At 42.7% G+C, this 26,164-nt stretch overlaps 1 protein-coding gene across 8 annotated transcripts in view; it reads right to left on the bottom strand.

Annotated features, from left to right (window-relative positions):
- CHRM3 (cholinergic receptor muscarinic 3) overlaps window positions 1–26,164 on the bottom strand; it is a 3,010,830-nt gene that overhangs the window by 811,610 nt on the left and 2,173,056 nt on the right. For all 8 annotated transcript variants that reach the window (XM_069234407.1, XM_069234404.1, XM_069234410.1 and 5 more), the window contains one exon: window positions 15,489–15,654. The gene's annotated coding sequence lies outside the window, so the exon portion shown is untranslated. The remainder of the gene's footprint in view (window positions 1–15,488; window positions 15,655–26,164) is intronic.

Raw genomic sequence — 26,164 nt, 5'->3', positions numbered from 1 at the left:
GGGAAGGGAGCTGCATGGCCCCCCCACCCCAGACCGATCTTGGCCTTGGGAACCCACCCGCCAGGGCCCATCCTAAACATTTGATTCTCAGGAGTAGGGGGCACAGCCCCCCCAAGGCAATCTCAGCCCCAGGGACCCTATCCCCTGGGGCCCAGCCATGTCATCTGGGTGCCCCCCAGGGAACCCAGTCAAAATGGCTGGGGATCGGGGGGAGCCTGAAGGCCCCCTCAATCCCAGCTGGTTCCCTGCCTCCAGTGGGAGCCAGGGTTGCTGTCACAGAGAGGGAGCTGCTAAAGATGCAGCTCCCTCTCTGTGAGAGCTATAGTTTCTTTTGTTTCCCTGCCTGCAAATCTGCAGACAGGGAAACAGAGGAAACCTCTGCTTCCAGTCAGTAAGTGCTGTTTGACAGCGTTCACTGGCTGGACCCGGAGTGTTTGCTCTGATGTGGCGGGAACTGTCAAATCTCCCGTCAAGGGGGGCACCCTGGGATGTAGCAGGAGCCAGTCCTGGGGGGTGGCCGTCCGCAGGGTCATCTATGTTTCCTCAAGAGAGGGCCGTGTGGTCCCATTACAAACTATGGAGCCCTGGGAACCTGCTTAGCCCCCAACATACAGATTGTACTTTGCTCCAGGGAGGTAGCGGTCACCAGGGCTCCAGGGGGGGCCCTGTGGCCCCCTGGATTCTTCATCTATTTATCCCCGGTAAGGTGGCAGTCCCCAAGGCTGCGTGGGGGCATGCAGCCCCCCGAGAATTCCTAATGAATTTTTTTCCCAGGGGATGGTGGCCCCCAGGGCTGTGGGAAAATATTGCTGGTAGCCATTACAAGGCTCAGAGTCTTGGGGCCTCATTATGAGGTTGGCGGGCTGATAGCCAACCTGCCAGCCCTGTGGAGAGTAGACTGCCATGAAGCTGGCGTTCCTTCCAGCTCCCCCCGGCCCTATTACAAGGTTTCCATTAGACTAACCTGCAGAAATCTGAGGTTTCCGCCGGTCGGCCCAGTGGAAACCATGCAGCAGCATTGGCCTTACCTCCTCAAGGAGCCGAGTCCATTGTCATCACACAGAGGGTGCTCCCAGAACCCTTGGAATACACACTGTCTGCCATAGCAGACAGTGCGCATTCCGAGGGTGCTGGGCAGGTGGGCCCCTGCACTGCCACAACATGGTCGTGGGTAGTGCAGAGGCCTCCGGGCCCCAAGCACTGGCTTTCCGCCAGCCTTTTCATGGGGGGTCCAAGCCATGAAAAGGTGGTGGAAAGTGGAGTCATGACCAGCACGGTGGTGCTGCTTTAAGGGCCACCATGGCGAAGCACGACTTCGCCCACAATCTACCCATCAGGAACCATGTTCCTAGCGATCCTGCCTGCCACCACGAATCTGGTGGTAAAAACATCGCTAGACTAATAATGAGGCTCTTAGTCTCCTGTCCTGAAGTTGAAAAAATACAGTAACATGACCAACATATCTTAATTTAACCTGTGCTCACCCCCTTGGTAGCTTGGCACAAGCAGTCAGGCTTAACATAAGAGGCAATGTTTAAAGTATTTTTGTAACACTTTAAACAGTACAAAAGTGAAAACACCACACAAATACAATAAACACCAGGTTAGAAAAATGGAGCTTAATTTAATGAACAAAACGAGACCAAAAATGACAAAAATCCAATAAGTAGAACCAGAGTTATGAACTTTTACAGATTAAAATGCAATATATTGCTTAAAAGGAGAAAGTTTCAACCTGGTATATCTGGTCAGGCTACATCAGGTTAAATCCCAAAGTTCAGGCTGAAGGTAGTACAACATCACTGGTGTGGTCAGCGTGACGCAAAGAGTTGGCTGGGTATCCTGGATGGGTGGCCTAGAGCCTTGTGAACATGAGCAGCAACAATTGCTGTGTGAAGAGACAAACTTGTGGCAGCTCACACTGATTCTTCGGGCAAGAGGCGCAGTTCCGGGACCAATCGCGATCACAAGGAGCCCAAATTCTTGATTACAGGACCCGAAAAACCACTTCCAAGGGTCTAGGACCTGAGAGGTGCCTCTTGGGGGTCGGGAGTGTGTTGAAGACGGGTCTAGGACCTGTGGGGAGCCTTATATGTCCCTGAGGCTCAAATCAGGAGGCCAGGATACTAGCCCTTGGAATCTCTCAGGGGTCATAGGTTCAAGATGGAGGTTGCAGGTCCAGTTCACCTTTACCAGGCAAGAGGGCAGCAGGCAGCATATCAGTACTACAGGTCAACAGTTCCTTGTAGAGCAGCAGTTTAGCAGAGATTCCGGCAGGCTACGTGTCGATTTTCACCACACAAGGAGACTTCTTGCAGAGATGAAGTCTTTTTGGCCCTGAGACTTCATGAACAGGAGGTAAAGTCAATCCAAGCCCTTGGAGAGCACTTCCCAGCAGAGACAGAGGCCAGCAAGGCAGCAGGGCAACACCAAGGCAGCAGTCCTTATCAGCAAAGCAGCTTCTCTTGGCAGGTTGCTGGTTCTGGGGCAGAGTGTCTGCCCCAAAAAGTGTCTAGTTTGGTAGGGTCAGGGACCCAGTTTATATAACCAAAAGTGCCATTGAAGTGGGGGAGAGTTCAAAGAGTGGTTTTGAAGTGCACAAGGTTCCCTTTGAGTACAACCCTGTCGGTCAGGGTCCCAGTAGGGGGTTTGGCAGTCCTTTGTGTGAGGGCAGGCCACTGTCCTTTGAAATGTAAGTGTCAGGCCCTTCACCCTTTCAGCTCAGGAAGACCTATTCAGTATACAGATGTGTGCAAGTGTGACTGAGCATCCTGTGTTTGTGGCTGTCTGAGTGAAATGCACAAGGGAGTTGTCAACCAGCCCAGCCCAGACATGGATTGGAGACAGGCTGTAAGGCACAGAAGGATTTAAGTGCACATAAATGGTCACTTTATAAAAGTAGCATTTCTAAAATAGTAATAAAAAAATCCAACACCACCAGTCAGCAGGATTTTATATTACCATTCTGGCAATACTAAACATGACCTATTTACCCCTTTCTAATCAGAATCTACCACTCAAACAGTTTATGAGGGTAATTCTAATGTTAGAATTTGAAAAGAGCAGGCCTCACAGCAGTGGAAAATGAATTTAGGAGTTTTCACTACCAGGACATATCAAGCACACAGATATATATCCTGCCTTTAACCTACACAACACCCTGCCCTCCAACCTTAGGGGACTTATATGTAGAAAAAGGGGAGTTTAAGGCTTGGCAAGCACTTTTAAATGCCAAATCGAAGTGGCAGTGAAACTGCACACACAGGCCTTGCAATGGCACGCCTGAGACGTGGTTAAGGGGTTACTTATGTAGGTGGCACAACCAGTGCTGCAGGTCACTAGTAGCACACAATCTACAGGCCCTGGGCTCATGTAGTGCACTTTACTAGGGACTTACAGTAGATCAAATATGCCAATTGGGTATGGCCCAATGTTACCAAGTTTTAAGGTAGAAAGCATATGCACTTTAGCACTGGTTAGAAGTGGTTAAGTGCGCAGAGTCCTAAAACCAGAAAAAACCTTGTCAAAAATTGGAGAGAGGCAGGCAAAAAGTTGGGGGTGACCACCCTAAGGCTGTCAGGTCTAACAAGGAGGAAGGCAAAAAATTGGAGGGAAGACCACCCAAAGGCTGTCAGGTCTAACAGTTTTGACACAAGGATTGACATAAAAGGGGGACCCCTTCCCTCTCTCATGGCAGTGTCTGTGCTCAACCTTAGGCAGTTGATGGGGAACTGTGTGGGTTTTTCTGCGTCTGAAACTTTGGAGATGGATGGGTTAGTCCGGACAGGGGACTCCAGTTGAGTTTTTGCAGTTCAGATTCTGAATTCAGGGGGCAGTCAAAACAGGGTCTGTATATGGACAACAAGTAGAGTTTGGGGGCAACTGCAGATGGAGGGCAGGGCATTGACAGCTCTTTGTGCCCTTCCATCTGATTGACTTAATTGCTTGGCTTTAAACTTCAACGATGCATCTTTCATTTGTAAACAGTGGTAATATTATATTTCTTACACTCTAGTTGCAGCTCGCTGTGCTTTAGGATCAGTGGGCCAGACTGTTATGAGGTTCTTCCGTCTCCAAAATGTGAGGAAGGCTTTAGGGTGCTTTGAAGTCCTTGTCAAACTGATTGGTTAGGACCTGGGCTTTGCCATCTTGGAGGACCCCATAGCTGGAGCTATGTAGGAATGGAAACAGATTCTCCAAGTACAAAGTGCTATACCATGGCATGGGCCTGAGCACAGGAAGAGGGCAAGGGAGCCTATCTTGTGGGGCTGTAGAGTTAGGGATCTATTAGTACATAAAACTATAGAAAAGATTGAATGTATCCAGCAATTGTTATGACAGATTGCTTTATTGCTAAAATGTATGTAAAGGTGCAAGAATCAATATAAAGCTCTAATGTAAACGGAAGCCCACTGGGGTCTGTAAACCAGTTCATATTACAAAGGCAGTGCTATATATTGTAGGTAGGAATGTAGTCTTCGGAAGATGGAGATCAGAATATGGGTATCCTGTACCCAACAAATGCCTACAGCAGAGTCAGATTTCATGAGTATCTCCTATATTCACTGGAAAGGACATTTTGTTTTGTTAGACAAATAGAGTGATACTCACGAAATTTGACTCTGCTAGGAGTATTTGTTCAGTGTGAGATACACATTAGTTTTTGTTGATTACATAATAGGGAGAACATATCTCTTCCCTGTTAAACCTTCTCTCTCTCTGTCCTGGTGGGACAATCTGCTGGTCTTCCACTGGGCCTTTTGTGACAAGGATCAGAATATGGGGCCTCATCTGAACTTTAGGAGACAGAGAGCTCTGTCACAAACTTGCCACACTCACAATAACACAAGTGCAATAGCACTAGTAATTCAGTGGATGGGACAACTGACACTTCTGTGGTGCGTTGTCTGTTTGCCAAGTTCTAAATAAGGCCTGTGATATTGGGTTGTTGGTTGATTGGGTAGTGGACCCTTCTCAAGCAATAGCCACAATCCTTAACAGTGTGAGCCGCAAAAAGACACTAAATAAACATTTGCTTAACCCTCTGGTAGCTTGGCACAAAAGCAGTCAGGCTTAACTTAACGGCAATTTGTAAATTATTTATGCAGCACAAAAACAGAAATAAGATGAAAACAGAACAGAACACATGACAAATCCCACACCAATTTAAAGGAAAAAAGAGGAATATGTTATAAAATATTTGACAACAAAATGGCAAAAAAACTATCAGTAGAATTGGAGCAATTACTTTTTAAAGTTTTAAGTGTAAAATAGCACCTAAAAGATCAATGTGCCAAACATGGCAAATAGGATGGCGGGTTGGATACACAAAGTGGATTGGACCCAGATTCCTTTTACTATCAGAAGTAGAAGAGATGTTGAAGAAAAAATTGGAATTAAGGGTTGTGCATGGCGAAGCAGTGAGCGGCGTCCAAGGAGGAGGTGTCGTTGTCAGGGAGCCACTGGACAAAGATGTTGTTAAAATTTCTACATTCAGATTTAGAGGCTTATTTACAAGAAACTGGCTCATTGGTCCTGATGCACCACTTTTCTTGTGTTGCCCCTGACCCACCTAACGACAGCATGGTTGCATCGTATTTACAATACGGCGCACCATGGCGGTCGTTAGGACAATAGCGTCAACATTTTTGATGCTATTGTGGTGCTTTGCTGCACTAGCATCAAACGATTTGACACTAGTGCAGCAAAGCACAGAAAGGCCCAATGATTAAAATGGGTGTGTCATTTTAATGCCTGCTCTAAGCGGGCATTGTAAATGACGGAAAAAAGCAGCCCAGTGAAATGTTGTAAATTTCACTGCACCATTTTTACGGGCCTCCCTTTCTCAGACCCCCCCTTGCATACATTATGCCTGACGCAAGCATTATGTGGCGCAAGGGGTTGCAAAGTGCCGCAATGCAAGTATTGTACAACTTTGTAAATACAGCATGAGGGAAAAGCCACCTTAGCACTGGCTAAGCGTAAGAAAATTAAGCTATAGTGGCGCAAGGTGGTGCTAGGGGCTTGTAAATATGCTCCTTAGTCTCTTTTTAGGAAATCGAAAATCTCAAGTGCAAGAAGCTGCAGGCTGTAGCCAACAAGGGCTCCACTATGCAGGATACCTCTTCTGCGAAGATCTGCTGAACAAGATTTGCTGTAGGAGAGAATAACATAGTGGGAACTATGCGAAGTCAGGCCGACCGGCAATGCACTATTTTTTAAATCCCAAGTTTTGCATGTGGGTTATTGAGGTAGCTTTAGCACTACTTCCAGGAGTCCATGACTGGAGGGCACCACTTGGAGGGTCAGGACTCACTCAGGCTGGGGCCTCCCATGCTCACTGTGCCACTGAATTCAAGCTAGCCTGGCTGAAGAGGGGTGATTCCCTGAATACAGTCCCAAGATGCTTGTTTCTGGTCCAGGGAGGACCTGGCCTGGCAGTTCGTGGGAAACTGATTTACATGTGTCTGGGTGTAAACTGGGTTGGAGTGGTGAACAAAAAAAACAACATATTAAACTCAGATGTGTGACTGGGCGTGCATGTCTGAGATGTCTTACTGATAGAAGAAAGTGCGTAAACCAAGGGAGTGCTGGCAACAATTTGGAATTTATAATGATTAATGAGCCAGAAAACTTGGCAGCCTGCATGCACTATGAAGTCTTGATATGTCAGTTTACTTCTGTGGCAACATTAAACTTGAGGTGATTTAGACTGAAAACAAATTTATCCATCGATATACACAGGTGCTGAAGGACTTTTGGACAAAAGTGGTATGAACTGCAGGTATGCTATAGCAGATTCTAGCATCTGTCAGCACTAAAACAAGCTCAATGCACACAAATACCTTTTTGCATGGTCTTTTGATAGTTTTGAGGGATTTAGCCCATGGTTAGATAAATTCAATTATGCTGTAGGACTGGAAGTGCCAAAAAAATCACACATGTGTCAGCACTGTGCTATTAAAAGTATTGTTAAAAAATCTCCTGAGTGTTGTATTCATTCACCTTAGAAAAATGACAATGATGAAAGGCATAGCTTATGTTTCAAAGCTGTCGAGCGAGAACCCAGAAAAGAAAAATATACTGTAATTTTCTGCTGCTGTTTCTTCACTCTGGCATTTAATGTTAGGCTGAGGAAGCTCTCTTTACAGTGGCCATTGTATCAGAGCCAATGGTCATCACTGTACATACAAGTATGTAAATGAAGTATGAACCTGATGGTGTGCACCCTTAATACTATGGAACACAAAATCAAGGACACAATTGTGAAAACAAAATAATGACAGGTAAGTAAGTCTAGATTTTCATATCCTTAATTCCACATTTATGTTTCTATGTGGTGCATATATCTTCAAGATACATTGATGTGGACTTAGGAAAAGTAAATCTATACTTTCCTATCTGCACTTTTGTTTCAATATTTTGCCCCTCATTATTCCTGTACCACCACATTCTGGGAGGGGTGCGATATTCAGTAGTACAAAACGCATGACACAACATCAAACATGACCAATGTTTTGTTTGTGCACATCTTCCATTTAAGGTTCTTATTCCTAACCAGGTATTCAAAATTGATGTTGTTCCCCACCTTGATGTAACCTCATTGCAGACAAGACTTGCCAGTGTGAGAAAGCATCCACTTCCGTCATTTCACATGGGTCTACTTTACCTAAAAAGAGTGATGTTACACAGTGACAACCCTCACTCTCTTCTGCTTATCACGGCTATGAACAATTAAACTTGGTTTTGAATTCTGTGACATCACGTTGGGAAGGAGCTTTTTCCATATTCTTCCACTTCTCATTTGAGGTCTAGAGACCTGAGGGAAGTAGTGTGAATGACAGTGATAATCCACCACTTCCTGAGGGCCTCCATAGACTTGTAGAAGTGTTGGAAAGGCAGTGTTCAGCCGGGCATCGTCCTGCTTTTTTTATCCCTCTCTTGGGTCTCTACATAGGGAGGCTGGGGGACAGTGGATGAAGATGTGGCACACCACCTTCATCTCATCTGCATGTCATTTGTCCATTCAAACCCACTGCAGACAGCACCAGTCTCCCTGTGGTTGTCAGTGGCTCTCTGTAAAATTGTCTTCTAAACATTGTACTGGCACAATCCTCTGTGTGAGAGAGAGCAGAAGTGACATGTTTAGATAGGGAAGGAATAAACTGAGGGATGTGTGAGTATGTGTTAGGACACCAGAAAATGCATTAATAATCTCTGGGAAGGAGGAGAAGCTAAGGAGTGGAGGAACAGCCTAATGCCCGGTTTCCAGTTTAAAAAAAATATATATATGGGAAGGGGGAAGAAAGAAAGATAAAAGCGGGGAGGGTGATAGTACGCAGCATGTTTGATTTCCAAGTTAGTGTAATGATAGTGAGGCTCGAAGATTTACTCTGGAGCTCAGGTGCACATTTAGGGGCATATTTACAAGCCCCTAGTGCCACCTTGCGCCACCCTAGCATCATTTGTTTTTATGCTGAGGCAACATTAAAGAAGCCTTTGTCCTGCGCCTTATTTAGTAAGTGCGTTGCGCCACTTTGTGAACCCTTGCTCCACATTATGCCTGCGCCAGGCATAATCTATGCAAGGGAGGGGGCGGGGTCCCATGCAGGGAGGCCCAAAAAAATGGTGCAGTGAAATTTACAACATTTCACTGTACCATTTTTACCGTCATTTACAATGTCTGCTTAGAGCAGCTGTTTAAATGATGCATCTTTTTTGATCAATGGGCCTCCCTGTGCTTTGCTGCACTAGCGTAAAAAATGTTGACGCTAGTTCAGCAAAGCACCATAATAGCGTTACAAATGTTGACGCTATTGTTCTAATGACCGCCGTAGTGCACCGTATTGTAAATACCGCACAACCATGGTGTCCTTAGGTGGGGCAGGGACGACACAAGAAAAGGGACACATCAGGACTGATGCACCACTTTCTTGTAAATATGCCCTCAATGTGGCACCCATATACTACTTACCCCTCTATTTACCTTATCCGTGAATCAGCTCACCAGTCATTTAATCCATGATATAAGGACATAACATTGTAAATGGTTACCAATAGCCCACGATTTTGTACTTCAGGGTTACAAATTAAACCATGGATAACTTGATCTTAGGCCTTGATTATGAGTTTGGTGGATGGGTACACCTGTTAGCCAAACCTCCCCGCCAGTCCCATTATGAATTTCCCACTGGGCTGACCGGCGGAAACCAAGGTTTCCGCGGGTCAGCCGAGCAGGAAAGTGGAGGCAGCATTGTTGCCGGCTTGTAATTGAGCCGATGGCAATGCTGCTGCTCGCAGGGGACCCTGGAACCCTCGTAATCGTAATGTACACCGTCTGCACAGCAGACAATGCACATTACGAGGGTGCTAGGCAGGGGTACCCTTGCACTGCCCATGTCATGGGCATGGACAGTGCAGGGGCCCTCCTGTGGGCCCCATGCACCTGTTCTCCGGCAGCCTTTTCTCATGGTGGTGAAACTGCCATGAAAAGGCTGGCAGATAACAAGGTTGTAATCAACAGTGCGATTATAACCTGCACCCACCGTCAGCCCGTCGGGGTCACTGATACCAGTGGAGATGGCGGTACCTTAGCAGTTGGACCACCAAGGTCGTAATGTGGAGGTCGGACCACCACAGCTGCGGCAGTCCAGACTGCCACCACAAGTCTGGCAGTCTAGTGACCGCCAGACTCGTAATTAGGCCCTATATCCCATTCTTCCTCTTCATTCCTCTTCTTTATTACTCCCACTGTCTATGATGTCACTTGGAAGACAACAATGCATAAAAACATGTTAGTGATATATATTCATTGATAATTTACATTTTATACATGCTCATAATTACTTGATCATTATCAGCCACACATTATTCAAAATTCTGTTTTTTCTGTTTTACTATGATAGCACTGGAAATCCAAGTGGATTATTACAATATTACTAAAGTAAACAGAAACCCTTAAACTTTGACCTGCTTTCTGAAAGCAAATGATGCATCTAAAGGCCTTCAGGAAAACAGCCTATACTTTACTGGAAAATATTTTTTATACATATGGTTTGAAACAAAGTGCAAAATACTCTTCTCTGAATTATTGTCGGGCATTTTTTTAAAGCGACTTGAAACTACAAAGAAAACTAATTTAAAATGTGTTAGAAATGAGGTCTCTGGTTGGCAGTCAGTTTGCACTCTGTCCAAGAAGCGACACTCACTCTAGTCAGGGGATGGGAGATACTCCCTTAAGATAACCCCAGCTTACCCCCTTGGCAGCTAGGCACAAGCAGTCAGGCTTATCTCAAAGGCAATATGTAAAGTAATTGTACCAAACACACAGCAATACAGTGAAAACACTACAAAATGGACACCACACCAGTTTAGAAAAATAGCAAATATTTTTCTAAATCAAGCAAGACTAAAATGACAAAAATCCAACATAAACAAGTCAAGATATGAATTTTTAAAATAGATGCATTGATGTTACACAAAGTACCTGGTTTGCATAAAAAATAAAGCCACATGGGTGAGCATGCGTCGGAAAAGTCACAGACGCATCGATTCCTTACTTGCAAGTGAGGCTGTGCGTCATTTCTTCTCCGGTTGGGTAGGCAGTGCGCTGTTTTTCTCACCTACAAGAGAGCGATTCGTTGATTTCCGGACGGGCACCTCAGATCCGGGCAGATTCTTATTGATTTTGACACCCAGCGATGATGCGTGTGAAATCCACCCGCACAAGGATGAGAATCCATGCTGCATGGAGTTTCTATCAATTTCGGCAGCCGCAAGTGGGTGTTGTGTCATTTCTCCAGCTGCTATGCAGGTGATGTTTCGAAATTTTCCCAGCATGGCTCCTGTGCGTGGATTTCCACTTTGGTTTCACAAGCTTCACCTTTTAAAGGCCCAGGGAATGGATAGGGCACCACTTGGTAGGGTAGGAGTCTCAGCAGAGAGTCCAGGTGCTGGCAGAGGAAGTCTTTGATGGCCATGAGACTTCAAAATAGGAAGCAAGCTCAGCCCAAGACCTTAGAGACACTTCACAAGCAGGAATATACCACAAAGTCCAGTCTTTGTCCTCTTTCAGGCAGAAGCAGCAACTGCAGGCCAACCCAGCAAAGCACAGTCACAGGCAAGGGGGCAGTACTCCTCTCAAGCTCTTCAGCTCTTCTCCTTGGCAGAGGTTCCTCTTGGTTACATAAGTAGTCTAAACATCTGGAGGTTTGGGTCCACTACTTATATCCCTTTCTGCCTTTGAAGTTGGCACACTTCAAAGGAAACTCTCTGTTTTTCACAAGATCCTGCCTTACCCAGGTCTGGCTCCAGACTCACACCAAGGGGTTGGAGACTGCGTTGTATGAGAGCAGGCACAGCCCTTTCAGGTGTAAGTGACCACTTCTACCTCCTCTCTAGCCCAGATGGCCCATCAGGATATGCAGGCTACATCCCAGCTCCCTTTGTGTCACTGTCTAGTGGAGATTCACAAACAGTCCCAGACAAGGAATACACAAGCAGGCAGAGTCAAAAAATGGTTCAGGCAAGAAACTGCTCTCTTTCTAAAAGTGGCATTTTCAAACTGGCAATCTAAAACCCAACTTTACTAACATATGTTTTTTAAATTGTGAGTTCAGAGACCCCAAACTCCACATCTCTACCTGCTTCCAAAGGGACACTGCACTTAAAAGTTATTAAAGGCAGACCCCATGTTAACCTATGAGACACAGCAGTAAGCAACTCTCCTTAACTTTCATTTCAGAAGAGAATAATTGTGTCATCATTGTCATCATTGACAATAAAATCAGTGCCTATGCTTTTGTTCACAGCTACCAGTTAAAGGTTGTAGGGGGCTGGCCTGGTTTGTAGTGGGTACCACAGGTACTTTCACCTTATACCAGGTCCAGTTATCCTTATTAGTAAAATGTAGGCAGTGTCTAGAAGCCAGGCTCTCTAATGGTAGTGTGAATGAGCAGCCAAGGCCTAACTAGGAAACATGCAAAGCTCATGGAATATCACTACAGTCATACAGACTGTACACAAATGAAAGAAAATATTCAGTGGTACAAACATAAAGGTACTTTATTTTGGTGACACGCTTGCCAAAAATACCACTGAGACTATATTCCCTTAAGAGGTAAGTAAAATACACAATATATACACTAGTATCCAAAAACAGGTAAGAAAACAGTTTAAAAACATTGCAAATAGTGAAAATCACAATAGTTAGAAATGGGCTTGGGGGAACACAAACCATATACTAAAAAAGTGGAATGCGAATGTCAGTTTCCCACCTAGGCAAGTGTAGTGTGTAGAGGGACGCTGGGTGTATTAGAAAACACCAAAGGTAAGTAATAGAACCCCAGAGCCCAGGAAAGTAGGAGTACATCACAGGACCTTTCCTATAACACACAAGAAAATAAAAAAGAAGATAATGCAAGAACCAGAAGAGACTGAAAGACAATGACAGTGGATTCCTGGACCTGAAGACCTGTGAGAGAAGGGGACCAAGCCCAAGAAGCACAGAAGAGTCCAGGAAGAAGAGGAGCCCCTGCTAGCCCAGATGAAGGTGCAAAAGAAGAACCACTGGTGGAGAGACAGTCAGTACTGCACCTAAGAAGATGGATGCGGGTTCTTGGTTTGTGCAGATGATGTCTCATGCCGGATAGATGATTGCAGTCTAGTTTGTGTTGCTAGATTCCTGGAACAAACCTTGGTAAACGCAACACTTGCGATTAGCAAAAAATAGCGCTGCCAAGGACCAGGAAGGACCAGATCAACTCTATCCAGGAGGGGTAGTTTTGGGGGGCTCCCAGCCATTCAGAGAGCTAACAGAAGGCCAGGCAGTGTGAACAAGAGTCCCACAGCATGGGGACATAGAAGGTGCACAAGGAGGCCCTTGCAGCACTACACAAAGGGATCCCAAAAAAAAGGAGAACCACTCAGAAGTTGTGCATTGCAGGAAAGAGTGCTGGGGGCCAGAGCTGGACAGTGCTTGAAGAACTTCATGGAAGGATGGCAACAAGCCTTGGCAACTGCAAAACATGTGGCACATGGGGGTACTGTTTTGTGTGAAAAGGCAAGCTCTTACCTCCACCAAAGTTTGACAGTAGGACGTCAGGACTGTTGGGACCACTTCAGTCCACCACCTGTGATGCTGGATCCAGGCACTTCTTCACGAGAGGGGACCCATGCTACCGGTCATTGCTGCAGAGGGGTGCCTGCTGAAGCAGGAAAGTGACTCCTTCACCTCAAGGGAGATTCCTTCATTCTTCTGGTGCAGGCTGAAGACAGGCAGTCATCAGAGAATGCACGACCTGGAAACAGTTCCAGCTGCTAGCAGCAGCTGAAGATACAAATTTGCAGACGTCATCTTTGCTTCTTTGTTGCAGTTTGTAGAGTTCCTGGAGGGTCCAGATGCAGTTTATTTGGTAAGAAGATGATGTAAAGGATGCAGAGGATTCCTGCTGGAGTGTTGCAATCCGAATCTTAAGAACCACCCAAGAGAGAGACCCTAAATAGCCCTGAAAGGGGGACTGGTCAGCTACACAGGTAAGCACCTATCAGGGGAGGGCTCTGACATCACCTGCTGGCACTGGCCACTCAGATGCTCCCAGAGTGCCCTGCCAACTTGGAATCCAGGATGGCCAAACCCAGGGACACTCTGGAGGAGCTCTGAGCAACACCCCTGGGGTGGTGATGGACAGGGGAGTGGTCACTTCCCTTTCCTTTGTTCAGTTTCGCGCCAGAGGAGGGACAGCTGGTTCCTGAACTGGTGTAGACTGGACTATGCAAGGAGGGGTCCATCTATGCCCTTCAAAGCATTTCCAGAGGCTCTGTGAGGCCTCCCATGCCTGTAACACCTATTTCCAAAGGGAGAGGATGTGACACCCCTCTCCCAAAGGAAATTATTTGTTCTGCCTTTCTGGGCTCGAGCTGCATGAGCAACAGGATGGCAAAAACCAGCCTGTGAGGTGGCAGCAGCTGGGGCTGCCTGGAAAACCTCAGAAGGCTGTAATGAGGGTCCACTAAGAAGCCCCCAGAGTGCATGGAATCATACAGCATACGCTTGCAAAAGTCTTGGGGTATGATTCCAATATGTTTGATACCAAACATGCCCATATTCGGAGTTACTGTTGCGAAGCTGTACATAGGTAGTGACCTATGTCCAGTGCACGCGTAAAATGGCGTCTCCACACTCCTGAGGTTCGGGAAAATGGTCCTGGATGATGACACAGGTACTCTGCACCTAGCCTTCGGGTTGGAAGGCCTGACATATGGATGACTTATGAGTGACCTGGTGCAGTGTAAATGGCAGTGAAAGGGCGCATGCACTATTTCACTCAGGCTTCAATGGCAGTCCTGTAGAAGCCTTTGTATGGGCTCCCTATGGGTGGCAAAAGAAATACTACTGCCCATAGGGATCCCCTGGAACTCCGATTCCATGGGTACCTAGGTACCATATACTAGGGACTTACAAGGGGGCACAAGTATGCCAATTATGAGTGGAATATTGTATTAACAGTATCCAACAGCCAAATTTATAGGGAGACAGCATAACTACTGGGGTCCTTGTTAGCAGGATCCCAGTAGACACAGTCAAACACACTGACAAACGGGAGAAAAATGGGGGTAACCATGCTAGAAAGAGGCAACTTTCTCACAAAAGTTCAATACCTTTTTCTACAAAGCACATGTTTCTGCCACCTGTGACTTCACTACAGTTAGCAATCAATTTGGGTGTCAAGCGTCAAAATCATACATTACCTGCAGGTGAATTACTTTGAGTCCAATATATGCTTTAGTGCTGCACCCTTTCTTGAATGGGTCGCTGCCACTTAATAAAAACAGACACAAAAATATGGCAAAACCAACACATATTGCCGATACCTCTGAATCTAACTGCAGAATTTAGATAAGACTGTAACGGGCTGACATCTATCTGATACAAATAAAAACAGCATTTGATAATGGCGAATGTAAAATGTATTTGTTCTACTTGTAAATATCACAATTGTAAAAACACAGGTGCGAGCGTGCATTAAGAAATACACGGGACGAAATGTGCAGCGAGCCAAGGATGACACTGCAGAGAGGGCAACTAGGATTCTGAAAGAGTATAGAGCAAAACTGGTCATCCTTATAAAAGCTAATACAGAACTCTAAAAACAACTCAGTTTTACATCACCTGACTGGGGCAAGTGGCACACTAAGCATTCAAACAGACTACCCCATCCTATCACCCACAGCTCCATCCTAAGGACTTTTAACAGGCAATTCACTTGCCTTAACCAAGTATTAAGTTGTAATTCATTCATGTCAGGAATGTTGTAATTTATAAAGCGGACCCTTCTACAAAAACTTTCTTGAAATAAAAAAAAGATAAATATGAGGAAGGAAAACAATAAACACATCACCTAATCTGTAACCCCTTGAAGCCAATTTGAGAAAATCCAGATATCTATGTTGGAATAACTAATGCAAAAATAAGTGAAAGTGAAGAGTACCTCCAAAGATGTTAAATAATGTCTTGCACGTTGCATGATAAGCCTCATTGGTAGAAGATGTCCACACATTCAGTATATTGTAAAGTTAGTCCAAGAATTTGTTTGCCTTTTCAGTAGGATGCAATGTTTGAGGTACTGGCAGTAATGATGCCTTCAGTGTTGCCCACTGTTGAAAGAGAAGATTATTGCCAAAATATAACCATTAATGTCCACATTTTCTTTTATGTATTATAATTATACAGCCTTGTCAGGTAAACCTTTGTAGTGGCTGATCTCAAAGGTTAGGAACTGTTTACGTAACAACATTTCTTACTAATATTTTAATATTTTACTGTGGATCGCAGCAGCTATTCTTCAAATCAAGTCAAAAGAAGTTAGTGTATCAGTCTTAAAAATATTAACCAAAACATAATATTAAAACTTTTAAATATATACATTTTAATATTTTCAATAATGACATGTAATTAAAACATTTTAATTTGAACATTTTCATTTTTCAATTTTACATAAACATTACGCAATAAAAATATTTAAATTTGAACGTTTTCATTATAATATTTATATTATTATTGTTTAAAAAAAAACATTTAGTGCTAATCAACATATACCACTTATCAGTATATCCTAAAACAAACTATAAGTTGTCAATTGTTATATCATCAGTTAGCGTATTAGAAGTTATTTTTACAACACATTAATCACATTAAAACATTGCATGATGGAGTTACTGAGAACACTCAAAATCAAAATGTGGCACTACATCCTGCTCACCTTTGCCCTTTCATTTCAAGCGTGACTGTTGACTAACACCATTTGAAAAAAAGTATCTGATGCAAATCGTAACTTTAAGATTCAGTTCTCATCGATTGTCAGAGTAAAGTACCTCACCAATGGAAGGAAAAACACTATAGGAATTATTTTGGCCTTGACAGGCAGCCCATTAAGCTGCAGGTTCAGGGAAGCCCTCCACTTCCCACCTCCCGCAGAGAGCAAATTGCTCTATCAAAAGAGCCCCATCCAATTGGGATCTCTGCGACAAAAGAGCATCCACTCATGCCATCAATACACCATTGTCATAGCGAAATATCAAGTTGGCAACCACGCCGATCCTGTCCACTCACCACTCTCTTCTGCAAGGATATGTTTGTTAAAAGCGAGAAAAAAAATGCCCCTGATGTGCAGAAAGTTTTACCTTATCCCTAAGTCATATTTCTGTATTTCACTGCCTGGTTCTCCATGCCTTGCTTAACTATCTTGGGCAGAAAAAAAACAGTGGCAGAGTCTCTGCCCTGTACTGGGTGGACAATACACCACTGTGATCCAGCAAACAGACACTGGGTCAAGAGATTCTGACGGTGGAGCCAAATGAGGCTCCACCATTGCAAGCCTGATGGTTCCCCCATTTCTAACTAATTAATTTATTAAATAGATAAACCAATGGTTTGGTAGAGACCTTCCCCTCCCCACCAAGCCCCAAATGGCTCTGCTAAGACTGTTCTACGTCTACTAACTCTCAAAAGTAACAATCCCCTATACATAGAACTCAGTATTGTAGATTCCTCTTTTGGGTTGGTAAGACTTATATGAAAGTTGTCTTTGTTTGCTAAGGGTGCAAATGGGAACAGTAGGATCAATCTAGTACAATGATTTCCTATTAGCACAGGTTGATTCCCCTTTTACATATTATGCTGACTGATACAGTACACAAGCATAGTAGCAATGAAATAGATCTGCCTTGCCCCAAACATGGCTAAGAATCTGGGAGCAAATTGAGACCTCTCAAGGTGTCCCACTTCAGGCTTGAGTAATGTTTCCATTCCTTGAATCTTTGTCTCAAACTTTGCACAAAATTGTACTAAATTCCTTACAAATTATTATTTCCATAAAGTGGCATAAATTGCTGACAAGTTCAATGCATGGGTGTTTTGACAAAATGTTGAGTTTTAAGTACTGATTTGCAGAAATACTCGAAAAAAATATTGTGATACGAAAATATCATGAGTCAGAAATATCATTGAGAAAAATATACATTTTTTAGATAAGTAATAATGTGCTCAAGAATATCTGTGTTGTTAATATTGTTTTCAATAACATAGTTGTAAAAAAATAGAGGCCCATATTTATACTTTTTGCCCCTAAACTGCACAAACACAGTTTTGCAGCTAAAAGTGTAGCGCCAGCTTCCATCACTCCAAAGCGCCTGCCGGGCACCAAATGAATAGAATGCCGCAAGCCGGCACTAAGCTTGGGCTAGCATCGGAAAAAATTACGTTAGCCGGGTGGGGGTGGCGGTACGGGTGAAGGGGGTTTTGCCTAAAAAAAATTACGCTAGGCTAGTTAGAGGCAAAAGAAATGCTGTATACTAGCCTAGCGTCATTTCCTGACGCAAAACCATCCATACCACATGACTCCTGTCTTGTACAAGACAGGAGTCATGCACACCACCCCAATGGCCAGCACCGGGGACCAGGGTCCCCTTGTCATGGCCATTGCACCCAGTGTCATGCGGGAGCCCATGTCAGGGCCCCCAATCGCACTCATATTTTTTGTTTAAATGCTTACCTATACTTACTCTGCTTACCTGGGATGGGGTCCCCCATCCTCTGGTGTCCCTCTGGTGTCCCTCTGGTGTGGGTGAGGGTGTTCCTGGGGCTTGGGGTGGCTACCTTTGAGCCCATTCCATGGTGTTTAACCATGGAAATGCGTCCACAGATCCTCTGACGCCTGGTCTGACCAGCCATTAAATAATGGTGCAAAGCAAGCTTTGCACCATTATTTAGCCCCTCCTCCCATCCGTATGTCATTTAAGCACAGGTGGATAAATATGGGGCTATGGGGTTAGCACAATTTTTTAGATGGGAATGCCTACCTTGCATCTCATTGACACAAGCTAGGTACAAGCATCCAAAAAATGGTGCTAACCCCAATATTTTGATGCTAGATGTGTCTAGCATCAAAATATAAATATGAAGTTAAGTTTGCGCTGAATTTGTGAAAAAAAATGACACAAATTCGCCACAAACATAGCATAAATATGCGCCCATAGTTTTTAAAATATCTTTATGTGTTTTAGATCATATAATAATTTTATATGCTAAATATAGTTTGTATAATTGTTGACACTATTCTTAAATATAGTTTGTATTATTAGGTGATTTTCAATTTTTATTTTTATTGATAACAGTAATTTATAGCCTCACAGCGGGTTGTGAGGTTCGTAAGGGTTTAGGTTGGGAAGTTAATTAGGCATCATTAATAACAATGAATTATTAATTTACTATTAACTACTTAATTGATTATTAATTATGTAACATATAATTATATTTTTAAGGTATATTTTAGGTGCAGGTTGTTGGGTTTGTAGGGGTATAGGGTGGAAGTTAATTAAGTAATAATTGATTAATAATGAATCATGAATTTATTATTAGTTATTTAGTTGTTTGTTAATTAAGTAAATTGTGTAATAATTATATTTTTCAAGTAATATATTAGGCACAGGTTGTTGGGTTTATAGGGGTGTAGGGTGGAAAGTTATTTACGTAATAAGAAATATTAATTATTAAGAAGATAGTATTCATTTATTACGTATTTGTTTGATTATTAAATATGTTAGTTGTATTAGACTTATTATTTTAGCATTTTAGGTATAGTTTAAGTGTGGTCTGCTAGGTTTGTGGGAGAATACTGTGGGAACTTAAGTAAACAATCAATTAATAAAAAAAATTAGTCCATAAATGAGTATTACAATTTTTAATAATCATATTAATTGTTTACTTGTTTTCAATTTTATATATATAATTTTTATATTTAGAGTTTTGTATTTTTGGCCAACTAATAGGGTTATTAAAATATGTTATGTGTTTGAAGTGCTGTACTTTCCCTCCTGCTGCACAGTCTGGAGTAGGAATAGTAAATTTATTGTCTCCAAAGTCCAAAGCTTCCCATACTGTTGCATAGACTGGAGTGGGAATAGTAAATGTAACCCCTCCAAATTCCAATGCTTTCCCTACTGTTGCAAACTGGAGTTGGAATAAAGTCCAACGTTTTCCCTCGGGTGTACAGGCTGGAGTGGGAATAATAAATTTCACCCTTCCAAAGTTTGTTTTCCTACTGTTGCATAGACTGGAGTGGGAAAAATAAATGTAACCCTTCCGAAGTCCAGCACTTTCACTATTGCTGCACAGACTGGAGTGGGAATAGTACATTTAACCTCTCAGAAGTCTAACACTTCCCTACTGTTGCACAGACTGGATTGGAAATAGTCACTTTAACCCCTCCAAAGTTAAATGCTTTACCTTCTGTTGCACAGGCTGGAGATAAATGTAACCCCCTCAGAAGTCCAACACTTTCCCCACTGTTGCACAGACTGGAGTGGGAACAGTAAATTTTACCACTCTGAAGCCCAACTATTTCCATACTGTTTCACAAACTGGAATGGGAATAGTAAATGTAACCTCTTGAAGTTCAACACTTTTCTTACTGCTGCAGACCCTGGGGAGGATAGTAAATCTAACCCCTTTGAATTCCAACACTTCCCCTACCATTGCACAGACTGGAGTGGGAACAGTAAAGTTTACCCCTCTGAAGTCCTACACTTTTTCTACTGTTGCACAGACTGGAGTGGGAATAGTAAACTTTACTCCTATAAATTCCAACGCTTTTCTTACTGTTGCACAGACTGGAGCGGAAAGAGCGTATTTTTTTTTTTTTATTTAAATACTTTTTAAAAAAAAATCTGAAATATATATACATATAGTATTGTTTTGTGTTTGTTTAATTCTATAATATTTATTTATGTATAAATATTTTTTACCATTTTTGTAATATTGCTAATACATAATTTTTCAGTTTTATAGTTTTTCATATGTAATTAATTTCAAAATTTATTTGAATGCTTTGTACATGCGTTTTATTATTTTTCTGTTACATTTAAATATAGAAATACATATGTATGTTTTCTATAGTAATAAATTAAAAAAAGTTTCCAAAATGTATTATTAATTAAAATATATATTTTTATTGATAGTGTTACATTTTGTATATATATATATATATATATATATATATATATATATACATGCAACCACTGTTCGTACTGAGCAAGACGCTTCCCGACAATCGACGTGGGTGCAAGTGATGGCATGCCCTCCATCTCATCTTACCAAGCTCTCCAATACACCACCAGTAAGGATGAACTTTAGTTTAAGGGGAAAACAGCAGCACAATGCATTTTGGCTACACAGTAGTCTTTGTCAAGATGAGTGTTACCACTGCAGGCTGTCAATATATTGGTTAAAGGACATAAACAACATACTGCAAGTGTGACGAGAGCAATCACAATATCCTTTTGCCTTTCATTCATCTATGTACATGCATCTCCTAGTAAATGATAATGGTTGAAATGAATATCAAATTGTTAAAAATAATAATTAAATACTGCTGCTGTGCTATTAAACTAAGGTGCAAAGAAATAGGTGGGTCACTTCATCCTTACTTTTGGTGTTTTGAAGAACTTGGCAATATAAACATGTATATATATGTAAGTGTGTGCGTTCTTAAATTAGTATATATTTCATATATATTTTTAAATAGCATTTAAAATTATTAATTGTGCATTATGTCAAGTTTTATGTTAAATTATTTTAGATTTACTTCTGTCTTAATTCTTAAATCTATAAATTTCCTAATTCTAAATACTTGAGCAGTAATTTCCCTAAAGGTATGCGTTGTTCAGCTATAAAAATGAGAGGAATACAAAATTACAGAGGGCTCTGTGAAAGCAGGAGCCGAGAAAATGAAATTCTTCCAAACAGACAACACTTAAGTTAATTCAGTGTTATGTTGGCTATTGCCTGTGTAGGACCCAATCTGAGTTGTAAACATTCGAGGAATTAGCTTGTTTATTTTCAGTCCTATGTGTGATACTATTCCATAAGCAATGAATTCACATTGAAACCATATTGGTTTAATATTTTTTTAGACTAATGGAGTCATTATGAGTTCAGGGAGGTTGCCGCCACACGGGCTACCTCCCCGCCGGCCACATTAAGAGTTTCCCGCTAGGTTGGCAGTTGGAAACCTCGGATCCCGCCCGCCAGACTAGCTGGAAACAGGCTACAACATTGTCACCAGCTCGTAATAGAGCCGCCAGCAATGCTGTAGCCCGCATGGTGCACTAGCACCATTGCAGTGTTCATTGTTTGCAAAGCAGTGAGTGAACATTGCGATAGAGCTGGCCGGGGGGGGCCTTCACTGCCATGCCATTTGCATGGGCAGTGAAGGGGCCCCCCTGTAGTTCCCTGCACCCATTCTCCATCAGTATTTTCATGGCGGTGGTACTGCCATGAAACCGCTGGCAGAGAAAGGGGTCGTATTCCCCAGGACAGCGCTGCCCTGGCAGATTAGAATTGCCACCTACCTCCAGGAGCTGGTGGTTCCCTGGTGGCCCGACCGCCAGGGATTGAAAGTGGCACTTGGACCGCCGCATTGGTGGCATTCCGACTGCCATCTGCAAGTCTGGTGCACCAGAGTGACTGCCAGATATGTAATGACCTCCTAATTGTTGTTTGCCCTTGACTTTGTATTTAATACAATTGCCTCTGATAATGAATAAAATATATTATTCCTTCTTCCAACCTGTGTGATATTATTAAAAAAATTACGGGATGCAAAAATTGGTCAGCATGTTGTATCTGGCATAATAGCTTATGTTCACATGCTCAGTGAAAGAGTTATATTTTTCCTTCGTGCATTTTGAAAAGATTCATGCCTTCTATCCTGTAAAATATTTTAGTAGTTTGAAAACATATTTTTGAAACATATGTAACAAAGTTGCCATCTGTCATCCTCTTCTGTTTTTAATCATATGTTTGTCTATTCTATTGGGGACTATTTATTCATTGTATTCCACATTTTGCACTGCAGATGCTTGAGAAACGGTGCTTCATTTATAGCACCATAATTATAGACACATACAATTTTAAAAATTCTATGGACCCGTCTATTAAGCATTTCAAAATATAATTCTTTTGAGAAACTTTGTTCATCAGAACTCTTAAAATTAACACAGGGTTTCTTTGACACCACAACCTGAGGTGCAAACCTGTGGTATGATCCTGATATACACCAACAAAAAACAAAATAAAGGCCACATAAAGAGTACTGAGATACCTTATGCTTTTACGAAGATCAGTACACAGTGCAATTTATTTTATCCTACTCGTGTACAATTTTCCTATCCACAGACTCGTTTTTGGCCCTACAGATGGAAGAGCTACAACGTGGTCTCAGTACAATCATTGACAAGTAATATTAAACAGGATCAATAACTTGAAAGATTTAATAAGGAGGAATTAAGTGCAAACTGAATAAGGGACAATATAACCATAAACAATAGTTGAAACAGGCCTCACAATAGACTGGTTTCTAACAGTCTAATGTGCAAAGTACTATATGGTATGACCACATTCTTAGATGTCAAAACATTTATGTCAATGGTTTCAACATCTCACAACCATCATCAACCATCATAAACCTTTATTACTCCCAACCTGGTAATGTTTTGTAATTTAAAATAACGAATTGTTTGTTTTTAGGTAAACTAACTGTACATGTTCTACACTTTCAAATATCTATATATGTCTTTGATGGGGTACATGTCTGAATTGTTCATATTTCCTTCAGTGGTGGCAATCCTAATTTGTTCTAAAGAAGTTCTCCAAATATCCTTGTACAACCAGTTGCGTAGCATAGCAAATGTCCCCACAGCCCCTGCCGTGCTGGGGGGGGGCTGAGCTCCAGGGGGGGCCCTAAGCACAGTACCCTGGCCTGGGAGATCCTGAGTGAGTTTGTAGGGGGCCCTTCCATCTGCTTTGCAGAGGGGACCCCTCAAATTGTGTTACGCCACTGCGTACAACTCTACATTATGGAGTTGTAAAGGATTTAATTTTGATCACTTTGGTATAGGGCTACTACGGTACATTCAATCGGACAATGATATTAGCATTTGACAAAGTCCTGTTCTACAAGACGGTGTTCCCCTTAGTAACATATAGGGGCTCATTATGAGTTTGGCGGACAGTTTCGAACTTCTGACAGGGAGATTGTTACCACACAGGCTACCTCCCCGCCCGCCCCATTAGGAGTTTCCTGCTAGGTCAGCAAGTGGAAACCTGAGTTTCTGCCCCCTGGTCTAGCGGAAAACAGCCTTCAGCATTGTCTCCGGCTCGTAATCGAGCAAGCAGCAATGGTGTAGAGCACAGTGTGCACCAGCACCCTCGCAATGCTTACTTTCTGCAAAGCAAACAGTGAACATTGCGTGGGTGCTTGCCAGGGGTGCCCCTGCACTGCTCCTGCACCAATTCTCTGCCATCCTTTTCATGGCGGTGGTATCGCATGAAACCACTGGTGGAGAAAGGGGTCATAATCCCCAGAGCAGCAATGCTTGTAGCGCTGCCCTGGTGGATTAAGACCGCCACCACCTCCAAACTGCTGGGATCTCTGATCTTGGTGGAGCTGGCAGTTCCTTGGCAGCCAACCACCAGGGTTGTGATGAGGCGCTCGGACTGCCACATTGGTGACGGTGCGACTGCCATCTGCGAGTCTGGTGGTCTAGTGACTGCCAGACTCGTAATGAGGCCCTCAGTGTCTGGTGCTTTTTTTCTCAACAATCTAGTATATTATTAGTCACCTTCTTGTTCAAATATGATCCACCAAAATATGAATTTCATCTCTGCATTCTACAGGTTCCATCCTACTCATCCATTTGTGACAAATTGAATAATGCTTCCAAAGGCATCTCTCCCACCTTGGTCAGCTTACCTGAACATAGAGGTTTACTACTTGATTCTCGTCTCCCAAGGTAACCGTGTAAATATGACCTTATGTGTCTAGTGGTGGAGTATAATTACAATTGTTTTGGGTACTTTTGGTTTTAGTAACTGTAAAAGTTCAGGCTGTGAAAAGAAAGGGGCTACCTTTTTTCTGGGAGGATGTGTGTCTCCCCCTAAACCCCTTTGTAATCCTCCCTTAAACTCTCCTTTCTCCTCCCAAAATCCCTCTCTCCTTTAGAATTAAATATTTCCCATTTTCTTGCCATTCTTCATTCCCTTGCACATTTATCACAAGAAATGTCTGCCTACATTTGAAGAGATTTCCACAGTAGGGACAAAATTATCTGCACATAAAAGATAGGAGAGGCATAGACCTTCGCACGTAGGTTTGTGAACAGCATTTTATAGTATGTTGGTAGCACTACTGAGTACTAATAACGCACCACAAAATGCAGTTTGCGAATAGGTACCTAACTGTATGAGAGTTACTTCCATATTCCTACATTTGATTATTATACATATCGAGGGCAATTTGCCAGTTTAGTTTGAGGTAATTTGATACACCTCCAAATGATGTGTGCTTTTCTCACACATAAAAGTATATTCTCCTTCCTTCCACTACCCCTTTTGAACGCTAGAATAATTAGAGTTGTTTCCCATTAATTTCTGTAGCAGTTCTGATTAGATCTTATGTGGTTAACTCATGCATGTAGATAAATATGTAAATGTATTTAATAAATATTTGTTAACACATAAAAAGGGTACATCTGGGAGGCTGTGCAACACATTTGCATGGGGCTTCTTTGACCACTACACTGTCAAGTCGCCAGCTGCAGTAGCCTAAAAGAGATCTAAATTGCATCATACATGGAGGAGAAGGAGGACGAGACAGTGGAAACTACATACATGCCGGGCAAATACTTTCAGATCACTATTGCTTTGCCACACCAGCATCCATATGGACATTAATGGTGAAAATAAAATTCCAGGTCAATCTAGACAAAGTTGTGTAAAGAACTACAAGGCGCTTAGGCAGATGGTAACAGCAGTTTTTATGACTCCATTGCTTACTCTTCAGTTTGCACCCAGCATTGGGTCCTGAACCCTGTGTTATCCTTCTATAGTTTCCTAGGCCTCCATTTCTCTTGGTCTTTAAGATTTGTTTGTGCTGTTGTTGCTGTTTCCCTTATTGTACACTTATTTGAACTGGTGCTGTAGATTGCTTTCATTTGGTTGTTTGGCAATACCCCCGGTATGCCAAAGAGCTAGTCACAGACTATTTGCTTTCCATATTGGTAATGTAAATCCTGAATGGCTTGATGTGTTTAAGGTTCATATGTGCTGCATTTTCATTTCTTATTGTGAGCACTACTTTTTGACAGTACAGGTGCAGTCCCTCGACTAATATTCAAAGAGCTTTGCTTACACCATTAATAATGCTAAGCCAGCCCACATTTTCCAAACAACTAATTGCTGGAAGGAGAATCTCTTTTTTTCTTTACCATTCCCGTATTAGCCTCGCACTCGGGTTTTCTTCTCTGTCCTGACGTTTCATGAAGGAAGTGTGTAGACCTGCATGAGAAGAACAAGGTTTTGACAACAATGTCCCGCATATGCTTTTAGATAGGGTCTGAGTGGCCTATAAGGCAATCGGGCAGTGCCCAAAAGGCTCGTCTGTCAGGTCTGTGTGTGGGCAGTTGTTTTGGCTGTTTGTGGGACTGATTAAAGGTCTGGAAGGCCAGTTTTTGATGTTGATTTGCTTGATATAGCCACCAACATTGCATGCATCACGCACAAATGCATGCAGTCTCCCAAACATTGCATATCAACTATACAGGATACCTT

Source organism: Pleurodeles waltl, chromosome 5, assembly GCF_031143425.1.
Source record: "Pleurodeles waltl isolate 20211129_DDA chromosome 5, aPleWal1.hap1.20221129, whole genome shotgun sequence".
NCBI lineage: Eukaryota > Metazoa > Chordata > Amphibia > Caudata > Salamandridae > Pleurodeles > Pleurodeles waltl.
The sequence above is the reverse complement of the archived record's forward strand: the minus strand, read 5'-3'. Positions and strand labels throughout refer to the sequence as shown.